Consider the following 13,102-nt stretch of genomic DNA (forward strand, 5'->3'; position numbering starts at 1 on the left):
TAAGTAAAGTGAAATCGCGAGGATTATTTCACCGAGAGCGCGTTTCGAGCGACAAAACGCCCCGTTTCTATGTGCAATCGTATTTATATTTCTTAGACCGAGCCGACCACGCAAGATTTATCTCCGACCAAGGAAAGGACGTTGATTTAAGATCGCGGACTGTATTATAAAACGGCGCATGCTTTCTACCTTTGCAGGCCCCCCCTTTTTCTCCTCTCTATCTCTCTCCCTCTTACCTCCGCGCATTAATTGATCCTTTGGTGATTTATACACGTAGCCGAATAATTACAATCGGGTGAATCGGCGACGGAATTTTATCGTAAGAGTCGCGTTGTTCCGGAGCATCTGTCGATCATTGTTTGAATTTCATTTTAAATTAATTTTCATTCTCGATGTATAAAAGGTCTTTCGTTTAGAAATTTCAGAGATTCATTTCAATTCATATACCGTTTCGTAGATTTTGGTTGCAATTGATCCTTGCCATCGTTGTTTGAGAAACCGATTAAAGAAAATCTTCAAATTTTTATTCTGTACGTGTTTCGTACGAAGCCCTTTAAGTTAAATTTATGCAGAAATTTCAATAATCTCGGACGATTGAAATTTCGTAAAAGTAAATTTGCAATTCCGCTTTTCATCTACTGTAGCTCAGCGCATCGACCTCGATCGATCGCGTCAATCTATCAAGACATTGGCCGGTGATTATTTTGTCCGGTTACGTAGTCGGTCATTCATTCGCTGTCTGCCGCTAATGGAAAACTATTCCGCTCCGCTTATTAACGAACGGAATGTCGTTAACAATAAGAAAAATTATCGTCCATGGTTACACGTTCCCGCGTGTATCATGGTTAAGAGAGTCGCTCGAGCCGGGATTGATATTGGTGCGAAATCATTACTGACGCACCACTGTATTGGCTGCAATTTGCGTAACGATAACAATCAGCTTTAAGTGGAACAATAGGCTGCCGTGACGGTAATTAGTGCCACGTACCGTCTGGCGTGATGACAATTGCGCCAGTGGCGATGGTAAATAGTAACATTAATAATACTCGTCGATAGGGCAACGCGTGCACTCGCGCGAGCACAGCATCGCCGTCACGAATAATGGACCGTTATTATTCCCTTCCGTTAAATATTTAAATTGAACGAGACGGTTCACCGATTCGATCGTGATCGTAAATTGTTTTTCAAAACGATAATCTCATTCCGGAACAAAAGTACATTTAAGGCATTTTTTTTTTTTTTTAATTAACTCCTATTCTCTTTAATCTAACAATTTTTAATTACAAAATGATCATCGAAATTGATATACCATCGGAAAAAGAGAAACTCAAAGGAAGAAAAAATAACGAGGACGTGCCTACGTATCTCGAGAAACGATCGTACGAGAAATCGTTGCGAAATATCGATACGACAAATGGTTGACGAGGAATACGTTTGTGGACATTGGAAAAAAAATATCTTAGGAAATTTTTCTAGCTTTTCGCGCGATATAAGCACGTAGCCTCTGGACGGGCATCATCGAACATGGAAACAGAGATGAAACGTTCTCAAGGCGGCTCGACGACGCACGGTCGACCTTTATTGGAATATTTATGGCGGCTGGCTGTACGAGACGAATTTTTATCGATTCGTTCTGTTGCTGCGCCATCTAGGTTCGAGTTTCGATTTCTCCGCCGACGGAAATCGCGATATTTATTCATAAGCCTTGGTTAGAACGCGTGCGGATCGTGCGCATAATAAAATTCGTGTATTGCTTGGCCGGCTGTTCTACCTTTCGCGTTGACATTGATTTGAAAACATCGGACATCCTGCTCTGATTTCTTTCCATTCGATTTGCTTTTGAATTCTCCATTTTTTTCTTTTTACTGTTCTTGAAAACGTTCCCTCAGATTGATTTCAGTTATGCTGTTTCAATGTTTACCGTCTCATTTGATTGTAAAATTTCGTACTCAAATTTTAATGTATATTAAACAATCTGTTGAAGGTGTAATGCAATTTGAGATGCGATAATTTATCATTCGCTATGCGTTATAAAAATTAGTTTTCACTTAATGCTACCAATATGTTTCCCGGTTCATCTTCTCTCTCTTTCCCGCTCTCTATGTTTCTTTTTTAGTTTGATCCTTTGTTCTTTTTCGCCTCTGCGATCGGTCCGGGAACCGCCTACAAACTTATTACCGGATCTGTGGCGCTAGGTGTTATTAAAAATTAGGGAATGGATTCTAGACACCGGCTGCAAGTCACCGGACCTGAGTGACTGAAGGATGTGGCTTCGTAATTAAAAAATTACAGGGACGGCTGGGCCACCGGTTTGTTAGTTTTACCACAGGGTAAGGAAAGATGAACGTACGGTTCCATAGTGAAACCTACTTCCTTGGTTCATTCATGGCGCCAGAAAATGACAGAGTGCTACAATTTTTTATTCTGTTCCTACCTTATCTCTTCCTTTCCATTCACCCTCTATTAAGAAACACTCGTCGTTTTTTTTTTTTCTTTTAACAGCTTTGCTCTAATTTTGTTCTTACGACCAGTCAGAGCATTTAATTATCAATCTAATCAATTTTATCGAAATTAATTCTTGATAAATAAAACTTGAAAGTGTAGATAATTAAATTAATATCGGGACTCTCTTCATGGTCCGCCGTTCGAGGGTTAAAAACAAACGTGACACGTATGCGTTCTGTGTGTTGTATTTCTGAGTCACGGTAGTTAAGGGTTGAACTGGAAGGACTAATCAACAGGAAAAAGAATGAAGAAAAGGGAGGGAAGGGAAAAAAGAGGAGAAAGAAATTTTTACACACGGCCCAACCGTGGCATTCTCGCGGGCAAGAAGAAAGAAACGAACTCGCAGGTAGACCTTCTGCCAATCCCTTCGTCTTATCCACGATACTTTAATATCGGATATGGCAATAAATTACGTATCGACGTAAAAGCGGCTTCTCTGGTCCCAACCGATGACAGCACCGCACGAAAACCTCTTTCTCTAGCGTCCTCCTGTGTCCCAGTCCTCTGTTCTTTCTCTCGGTTCTCATCTCTGCCTCTTCGTTTTCGGCGTACACGTGAACGGGCCTGGGTAATATAATCACACTTAATGACACTCGATACGAACATGTAACATCGGCATTGCACCAGATACCGGGACGATAAGGGACGTGTTTCGGGACGCACGGTGCTCGTAAGTCCTGGCGTTACATCGGGACCGGGACACAGTCGATCGTCCACCGTATTTATGCATTGTGCGGTGGCTAATCTGGCCGGGCTTGAACTCTCGTTTAATATAAAGTTCATTCGGCCGTAATATTTAATGCCCCTGGCAAGGATATACCATTCGACAACGCGAACACGTTGTAATAGCGATGGAACCGTGGAATTTGCGAATAGGTCGGAAATGGAATCCAGCTGTTCCTGGGTATGGTTATTACATTATACTATCGGCAGAAAGTTTGCAAGGCCAGCATGCTCGTCACTGTACACTCAAGTGCAACATAGGATTCTCTTAATTAAAATATAAATGTAGGGGCCTTCCATCACAATGTAGGGGAGATATTTGTCATGCATAGAATAAAATTCGTAAAGATTCAATTTTCTTGTAACGTTACAATCAACTTGCATCTAACGCGCTTCTAAATCATCTAACGAAGGCGCAACGTGCTGAAAGTTATGTACACATCCATGTAAAAAAACAAACATATACGGTTGACTATATTTGCATTTAGTAACTACCTTATCAAGCCGATCGGCCTGTACTACACCGTATCGAGCGTGTATCTCTGTTACGTTCTTCGCGCCTTCGTGGCACGTGAACGATTATCGGTGCCTCGCTACGTTCATCACAAACCTTTCGGCCCAGAGAATCGACTCTTCACCTTCATCTCTCGTTCCTTTTGCCTCGTGTTTTATCGTAATGGAATTTCTTCGTTATTAACCGTCTGCGCTGACATATTGGATGTCCAAGTTAAATAATTCAATAAACGAAAGTCTTAATTTATTAACTCTTCGAATCAAATATAAAATTAACGTAATATCGCGAAGTTTCATTGACACTTTTTAAATTATTCAGCTATGTTCTCGCTGGTTTGGTTTAAACGAATTTCTGGTACCTTTTCTCTGTGTCTGCAGATCTATTTTTAAGCTCCATCGTGAAATTTTAAATTAGAAGCAAATCCGATATCGTTAACGTTGACATAAAGCCGAACGACATCCTCTCTTTCTCTCTCGACCCCCGTATCCGCTGCCTTCCCGTACTTGAGTAATTCTATTTTACTGCATCGGTTAGTTGACGCACAAACACCCACAGACCGGTTCGGGACCACACAATCGAAAGACCGCGTCTGCTCCTCTACCTGAGCATCGTAATCGGTTCGTAGGAATTTACTATGATCTGGAAGCTAAGACAATCTTAAAAGGTTTAAATAAAATAGGCACGGTATCCCTATATTTCATTAGTTATGGCCTTCGATCGCATTAGGTCGGCTATTAACAATTAAGGGAGAGGTTGGAAGATAGAAACAGAATTTTCTTTTCTTATATTTGTAATAATCTTCAGTTTCGTTTACCTTCTGAAAATTGATTCTTATAAAATCACCTTATTTTAGCAAGAATATTATTTTTTTAAAGTGTTAGGAACGAATAGTTAACTTTCGTTTTTCTCGGGTTAAAGAAGGTCAAGGTTATACTCTCAACCCCGAAATGGGTTCACCGTGTGTGTACAGTGATTGTAGCAAGGTTTGCTGGTACTGCATCTGTGGGGTTGTGCGCAGCCACCGGCAAACACAGAAAAGCACTATCCGCACAGACGAGCAGTAGGAACGCATATGTGCAAAGGTACATACACTCGGTATACGTATGTGCAGCTAAGCTCATAAGTGTAGCCATAACTGGTCAGTTCGTGAATGGAGCAGCGATGGACGATCAATTCCCCCTTGCGTTTATCTACTGCTTTTATGTGCGTTTCACAATTCAATCAGCTCCGTGTTCGCGGACACGAATCCACGGGTATTGATACGAGCAGCGAATAGACACACGATCTTGCTCCAAATCGACACTCCTGAGATCGATGATGGCGCCTTCCAGTGCGTAGGAACAGTCTCAGACCGCGATCTCTCCGATTTGAACCGGAACCAGAAGCGGAGGAGTCGTGAAGAGTTACGGAAGAGTAGACACCAGGAAAGATATTACAGGCGATAATAAGCTTTCCTTGAAATATGCTTTCCCGTAAACTATGGGCACACCTTTGAGACCAGGGTGCATGAAAAGAATAAACAAAATTAAAACAAAGACACAAATAAAAAACAATAAAGTAGTAAAGAAGTTACTGAAAGAATAAAATTCAAACTGTTTTCTTAATTCTAGTAATATTCACATAACTATCCACCGTCTACTCATTACGTTTCTACTACTAACTACTCATCAGTGAGAGCGGGTATAAAAAACCCTTGCAACTTGCAAGAAATAATATAACCTGTCCGTTTTCCCCCTGTTACTTCAGGTAAACGGTGAACTTGATCATAGCAGCCCCTTAGTTGTAAAATATTCACAAACGAAGAGAAATAAATCGATACATAATAAGAACACGTTTCTGGTCGAGAATAATAAAGAAAAAAATGATTCCCCACGCAAACAGTTGTCTATTCACGTAGAAATAGTCGTTACCCCCGGGTTGAATTTCCAACCCCTTTTTTTCAGAGACAAGTAAGCATCTCCTATTTGATGTTTTTTCCTTCATTTATTGCGTTTTTCTTCTATCGTACGCATCGTATCTGGTGGCCGTGTCGCGCGGATCGCAGAAATGCAAATAGCGAATTGTTCGCAGTCCGCTCGCTTTCAATATCCACGCTCGAGGTGTTATTCTTATCCGTGAATTACCCTCGAACAGCTCACACGGACACTCCTCGAATTTGCATACCGACCGTGAAACTGGAAATCATTTTACCACACGGCGATTCACGTTCTCGAAGCGTGTCATTAGGGCCGAAGAGATAAGGGAACAAGTCGAGTTTCGGGAAATCGCCTTGAAACACAACCAGCAAGATGCGTCAGAAAGTTAACGCTTCGTCTTTTAGGATGGGATGCAAGGCGACCGATCTTTTATACGATTACCTTGTATAATTCAAATTTAACGATTTTTAACGATTCGTGATTTATTATACACTGAAATGTCGTTCGTGACAATAGGGTGTTTTTCTGAACACGAAGGTTAAAAATAACAAATATATTTCATTCGTAGGAGATTTATTTGAAACAATTGAAAATTACATTTTCTTGTAATACATTTTTCTTTTTTAAAATTAAACATAAATGATTATTGACAGTTTTGATATTTAGAAAATTAGAAAAAATAAAACTTTAATCTTTTAATATTATAGAAGAATAACGAATGCAATTTAAATGTTTGATAATCTCGAATACTTGAACCGTGTTCCTCATTCGTGAAGCGTGTATCATAGTAAAAAGAAACGTTAAAACCGCTCGTTACAAGGACAAAGAATCTAACCAATTAAAGTTCCTAATACCCTTAAGTTAGAAAATGTTTCAATTATCCGTCCGTATCATCGATCACGATGACATATCTTCGAATTCAGTCGTACAATATTACATTTCCCACATTCGAATGATAAACTTCCCAGTGATTTATTTTTCTAACTGTAATACCAAGAAGTCGATCGAAAGGACTGAGATATCGTCAGCTCGTTCGTAGCACATTAAATCGAGCACGAAGAGACCTTGGTGGCCGTTGAGCTGTTCAATTAGCCAGGAGCGACGAAGCGTTGTTAGCACGTGTTTCATCGGAAGGCCGTTCATCCGGCCAAGGGTCGGTCCTAGCCGGTGCGGGACTGATCTACGTTAATTGCGGGTGCAACACTGTAAACAAAGGTAATAAATAACTGGAAGGAGACACGGAGAGGTAGGCCGAAGCAGGTACCTACTCTAGCTGCCTGCCAGCTACAAGAGAATTAGGATTACACCCCTGCGAATAATAATGCTGTATAAAGTGTTCGCCCTGCGTGTGACACGGGGGCACCATCCGTAGACCATCGGACGGACAATGGTCAGCCGGTGGCGGGTGGTGCATTGTCCTGCCAGTTTCACCGAAAATTTTCGGGTGTTCATAGTCATCTAGGAAGAAGCAGGTGCTGCGCGTTCGTCGGATGTCCCATTGGGGGTCGTCGGACAACGAGGACCCTCACCCTCGGTTCGGCTACGCTCTGTACTTTACGTATTGTCCACGTTTCTTTCTGTTTTCCTAGTATTGTACAGTTATGAAACTGACCAACGGCGACTGGTGTCGGTTGACGATGCGCTTCCTGTTTGTCAGCAGGTTGCTGAAACCTGTCCCTGGATCTTTCACTTTGGAATCTATTTCATCTCGTAATCATCACTGAGAACACATGTAATTATTTTGTTATTGAAACAGTATCATCCGTACCATGTTTTCTTTCTTTTCTGTTCTTTTCAATAGAACACATGTAAATTTATATTTACACCTGCTAAAGTATACGATCAAGTTTAAGTTTAATAAATAATATCGAAGACAGAGCGTGGGAAATATTTTTCAATAGATATAAACATTTCAAAATCGAATTACGACTGCATGGAGTTCGGTATCCGTGGCGTGCCGTCTGGAAAATATATCGCTTGTCCCGATGGAAAAACGTCAATTAACACAGGAACATACCCGCGACACGTATCCCTGAGACCGTATAAGCAGAATTATACGTATCGTATTTTATCAGTACACGTTTCACACAATCACGCGTATTCCCGTGCCACCAAAATATATTACCGTGGCCGCGCGATGACGTTTACGAGGCTGATTGCGCCGTAAGAATGATCTCATCAAACCCGCTAACTAGACAATCCAATCAGACAGCAGACCTCTTCTAACCGTGCTGAAATCGCTGCTGTTAAAACAACGTTCGGTCTCTCCTCCTCTGTTCAACATGGTAATCGTAGCCGAAGCGGTTCCCATAGTTTTGTTTATGTAGATACTTTTTTCGACCGATGTGGTTAGTCATTAAGGCTTGGCGTAAACGCGCCACTCGAGGACCTCAACGGTCCCTCCTGGATCGTCTTGAACGTCTTTCTTCGACCGACGCTGATTGCGAGAGAAAGGAAAAAGGGATACGCCGCATCGCTTCCCCGACCACTCTAATTGCGGCTAATTTCGTTAATTACCGTAGAAGCCCACTAATTCAGAGGTCCTACATTGTGTCTAGACTTTAAATAACATTCGCGCATCTTGTCTGTCGCATAGTCGGCCCTTCTTCCTTCTCCTTTAATTATCCTCGACTGTTCGTCGACGTTCTAGCGCCTTTCTCACAGGTCCCACACGCTATACCTTGTGTTCTTTCGCCGCTCTTCGAAGCGTTTTTTTAAATTATATAATACTTTGACAAATTTAATTTTCCATCGTTACGAGGAAGGAAGGTTATTTTAGTAAATGCTTAGTAGAAAAGATTCATATTGAACAAGGTATTCTCTTTAGCGACTGATTTCTTTATCTCATTTTTTGAAAATTTCGTATTTTTAGAGCTCACAGAGTCTATTATCGTATCTTCGATAATTCTTCGATTTTGCCTGCAAGAACTGATTAAACAAGCTTACCATTTTTGCGTTTTCGGGTACTGAATGTGAACTTATATAACTTAAGGAAACAAACGTATTGATTAGAGATAATTCACGTTTTAATAGTGCAAAGCATGTAAGTAAACAGTACTTAAGCAGTATGATAATTACTTAATTAGCAATACTCATTAGGTACCCGGTAAAAATATCTTACAGAATATCTTTCTTAAGTAAAAATCAGTGATATTATTTAAAGTAAAATTTTATCGAGAGTCCATAAATTATTATATTGCTTGCTACTATTTATTAGCAGTCTTTTCATAACACTAAGAGATCTTTACGCAAACAATATCGTTACATTGTGAAATTAATGCACTGTATCGTATTTGTTTTAAATTATTGGGCAGTGTTATTCCCAGAAAAAAATACGACTGTAAAACAAACATTCTTACGAAATATTTAACTTGACCTGGAAACGAGAAGCTCTAAAACAACTGGTGGTTACCTGTCCCGTGGCGGTCTCTCGAAGAGTACCAGCAACGACAGCCATAGTATCAGGTAGAAGGAAAAGGAAGGTTTCCGTAAGGAAGCATGAAAGGCTTAGAGAGATGGGTGTCCGTAGGACGTAAAAATACTCGCTTCTCCTGTGTAGACAAAGGCTGGGTGAGATCCTTCGACATTTGCAGCGTTCAGCCGCGAGGACGCAAGAACAATATTTTATTTTGAATACCGATGGCTAGCACCTGCTGGTGCCGAACAATTCTACCACCAGGTCCAGCTACCTGACGCACAACCAGCAACTCTGTCCAATTTCCCTCTCTTTTTTCCTTTCCTTTCTCTTTCGCTCCTGATGCCTGTTGTCGAAAAAGATCAGGATCATCTTCATAACTGTTTGGCACAGATTCCAAGAAACACCGAACTCGGCATTCAATAGCCGGTTTTCTTTCATTCAAAATGGATTTTCAGGGGAAAACTATTGGAAATTTGAAGAAAGTTTGTTGAACGAAAATTATGGTATTATACTTCTGATTTAATATGAATATTTTAAAAATTAATGTCACATTTGCTTCTGAATATTTTCAAAGCATCTTTAAATGCAACTTTCGAACAACTCGAGTATCAGCTTCAGTGTCGATGCTAAGAGTTTGTTGAAGTTGAAACAGTCGTGAGAGTTGTTCGCACACGCTCCTTATTTATCGTGTCTCGTAACGAGAACGGTCGCGAATCACCAAAATCACGACCAGTTTGACGAGATTTATGATTTCCAACAATGGCCGCTGCGTCGGTTAAGCCGGGCAACACGTAGGAATCGGTAAGAAGGCCGGCACTTGGTGTGCGTCAAACAAGAAGGGTGAAACGAACGGCGCCCGGCAGTCTGGTCAGTCTGGTTTCCTTCCGGTTCAAAAGTTGCGCGACCGAGTGGCCAACGCGTGTTCTTTGTCCCGCCACAGAATTTTCTTCTCTTTCTATTCCCCACCCTGGACGTCCTTCGTTTTCTTCACCCCTTTAGCCAGGATTCTCCCTGATAGCCCGAGAAGCCGTTCACCTGGCGGCTAGGCGCGTTGCGTATGTCTTGCGAGTGGTTTTTAGGGAACCAGTCGTAAGAACGTCCTTCGAGAGGGTTGCTTCTTACCCCTCTGACCACGTACTAGGCTGATGCACACGCACGAGCAGGACGACCCTCCATGGCCAGGGCGAATCGTGTGTACGCGCGTGAGACCACGTAATTTTCTAACGGGCTTGCGTTCAGGAAGCCGAACGAGGGTCAGGTCAGGTTTTGTCCCGGTGAAACTATTCCAACTTTGTTGTTTCGTGCACGAAATTTCGTTGTCACCGAAAAGTAGACGAACCGCCGGGGCTGTGCCGGGAAATTGACAAATTACGTGGGAAACGAACGATGGTAGGCTTAAACGCGAATTCTTGCCAAGATTCTTCCGCAGGCATTTTAATTATGTTTGTTTCAACCGTAATTTCAACGCTTCGGCACAAGTTATCGAAAGATTCTTAATTCTCAATTTTCTGGATACAAATTAACTATAAGTATACAAAAACTTGAAAATTTTTCATACTCTTTAAAATAGTCCTGATCAATTAAACTGCTTTATTTATGCATCTCGTTATTCTTTCTATAAAGGGTATATCATAAAGAACATTTTACGATAACACAAGCTTTTGTAACGATCTAGTAGTTTAAAGCACATAATTGAGAGGGTGTCAAGTTCGCGGGGTAAGAACGCCACAAATCTATCGTTCCGACGAACGGGTTCGCCGTTTCGCGCGTTTTCCACGATCCTCCAACCGAAATCAAACACGGTTGTTCCGTTCTTAAGCGAAGAAGAAGCCAGCTTTTATTACCGGCAGAAATTTCCATAGGATTTACCGTCTGCTCGAGAACACGGCGAACGATTCGTAACGTGCATAGCCGACGAGATTTTCGAATTGTTCAGATCAGTTGCCGAGTAAAACGATAGTAGTTCGATTTTACGGCGGCCAGGCCCGGTAGTGACCGATGGAATTGTTTCGGGTTCCCAGCGTCATGGCGTTTTCTTTTTTTCTTTTTCGCGCAGCCTTTTCCCACCGTTAGCGGCGGATCGTCGGCTACCGTGTCGCTGTTTAACTCTTTGTAATATTTCTCATAGTTCGAGCCACGGTCAGCTAGTTCCTCAGCTCCTCAGCGCCTCAGCGACGACGAGGAATGCGTGGAGCTTGGGCGCATACCGGAGAATCGCGGAACGTTTTGACGACCCCATAAAACCGTGCGGACCGACGAACACCACCTCTCAACGCACGCTCCAACGCCGTATTCACGTCTGTTAGCATCCTCGATTTTCTCTTCTCAACCTTCCCTTCCAGCTAACTCGACCGAAATTCGACGAATTCCATTCGAAGGATTTGCTACCTTTTCACCCAAAAAAAACTGACAAAGATTTTTATCCCTGCTTAATTACTCCTTATACCGTGCATAAGTATTCAGCTTTCTTTCGTTTCTTGTGCTCCGTATAAGGATACCAGAGAATCTGCGACGAATAGTAAACGGAACCAAGGGGGAGATTATAAAAGCGGATGGTAGACGCTTTATCTTATCATTTGTTTTATTGAGCAAGAACGGAGAAGGTGATGAACTCTTGGGTTTTTAAAAATAGAAAGAAAAAGATTGCTAATTTCATTAGCAAAGATCTGGCTTTGACGTCTTAGGCTTAGAAACATCCTTGCAACTATTGAGGAGCTTAAAGTAACAAAGCAAATTCAAACATTTCTTAATTTTTTCCTCCCTTTTTTCGTATGTCTTTATATTGTCCGGTTATTCTTTGTATGGAACGATTCGAAAAGAATAAGAAACCTTTGGCAGTTATAGCTGGATGTATTCAGAAAGAGATATGCACCTTCGTTACCGAAGGAAAAGCGATTCTCTGGAACGAAAGAAGGAATCGGTTTAAAGTCACTTTACGAGTTTCCCTTTGCGAAAGACGAGACACCTGGCCGAAGGCTGTCCACGGGTCTGGAATCCTGAAAGTGTAGTAAAACTGGCCGAAGACACAGTGAAGGGTCCCTTTTTGAACGAACAGTGCCTTCTCTCTTTTGGTCCATCCATTCACGGATATCCCCCCTTCTTTGCTGTTACTCTTCAAACAGCCGGTTCAACCCTCCCAGATTACAAACGCTCGCTTTTGAATCATCATTTTTGGATCACTATCCTCCGGTATGGCTATCTTAATGCTTGTCACCTCCAATTTCCATAATTGAATAAAAGTACGCTCGAATTTAAATAATTATTAAGTTTAACAATTACACCTGTCCACGTTAATCAGATTACAGTTTTCAAAATGGTGATAATTAAATTTGTTTGTAATAAGACAGCGGAATATCTGGAAACGAGATATTCGTGAACACTTCGAAGAAGTTACATCCATTTATCTTCGACCTGTTCTTAACAAGAACGAAAATAATCGAGCTAATTAGAAACCAAAGAAAGCCTGGAAGGTTCTAAGAGGTGTCGACATCGTTCGCTTGTTTCACGGTATTCCTCGTGGAAAACAAATTAAGGCGCAAATTAACGAGCAAACGTTCCGAAAGTTTGAAATCTCACAAGTAGTAATCATCTACCAATGAACATCCTCAACTATTCATATAAATAAGTGACCTTTTCGCAATGTGAAATGGCTGATAAGCTGTTGTCTTTCATTTTAAAAAGTGGCTTTGCGCAAATGATACTTCTCGAAGGTATTAAAATCAGCATGAATCGTGGCCCTCGAAATGGCGAACAACCGCGAACGCACTTGTCTAAATGAATTTACTCGTACTAGCCAACAACGCGGATCACAATTGAACAGGTTCTCCTGAAATGGAGAAAATCATGCACAGGTACACTGATAAACTGTCACAGACTCGTGAGAAAAAAAAAGGAGGAAAAAAAAAATTGAAAAAGAAGGAAAACGAAAGTAACGCCGCGAAGACGTCCTCCGGCGTCTCCTGCCGTCGGAAATCCTGGATCTTCGATCGAATCGGGCAGACGATACGTCCGGATGAGCGAGCAAAG

General features: G+C 41.5%; 1 protein-coding gene across 7 annotated transcripts in view; it reads left to right on the top strand.

Moving 5' to 3' along the window:
- The window catches only part of LOC114875152 (zinc finger homeobox protein 4), a 233,612-nt gene that overhangs the window by 112,274 nt on the left and 108,236 nt on the right, over positions 1–13,102 (top strand). The window lies entirely within an intron of this gene.

This window comes from Osmia bicornis, chromosome 11 (assembly GCF_907164935.1).
Source record: "Osmia bicornis bicornis chromosome 11, iOsmBic2.1, whole genome shotgun sequence".
Lineage (NCBI taxonomy): Eukaryota > Metazoa > Arthropoda > Insecta > Hymenoptera > Megachilidae > Osmia > Osmia bicornis.